This window comes from Sceloporus undulatus, chromosome 2, assembly GCF_019175285.1.
Source record: "Sceloporus undulatus isolate JIND9_A2432 ecotype Alabama chromosome 2, SceUnd_v1.1, whole genome shotgun sequence".
Classification (NCBI taxonomy): domain Eukaryota; kingdom Metazoa; phylum Chordata; class Lepidosauria; order Squamata; family Phrynosomatidae; genus Sceloporus; species Sceloporus undulatus.
Genome location: NC_056523.1, coordinates 187,157,717 through 187,157,947, shown reverse-complemented (window position 1 = coordinate 187,157,947; position 231 = coordinate 187,157,717).

The window sequence follows — 231 nt, the reverse complement described above, 5'->3', positions numbered from 1 at the left end:
GCCTTTACCCATAATAGGAGGAGGAGGAGGAGGGAAGAGCGCCCCTGAGCATGTGCAGAGTGCTTCTGGCCAAGGAGCAAGCGTTGAGCCGGTTGGGGAAGGGAAAGTAGGCTCCAAGGAGGAGGAGGAGGAGGAGGAGGAGTGGAAATAATTAATAAATAACAATAAATTAAGGGACAAAACACACTGTAGCTGTTGTGTCGTTTCAAAAAAATTGTTATAATATATACT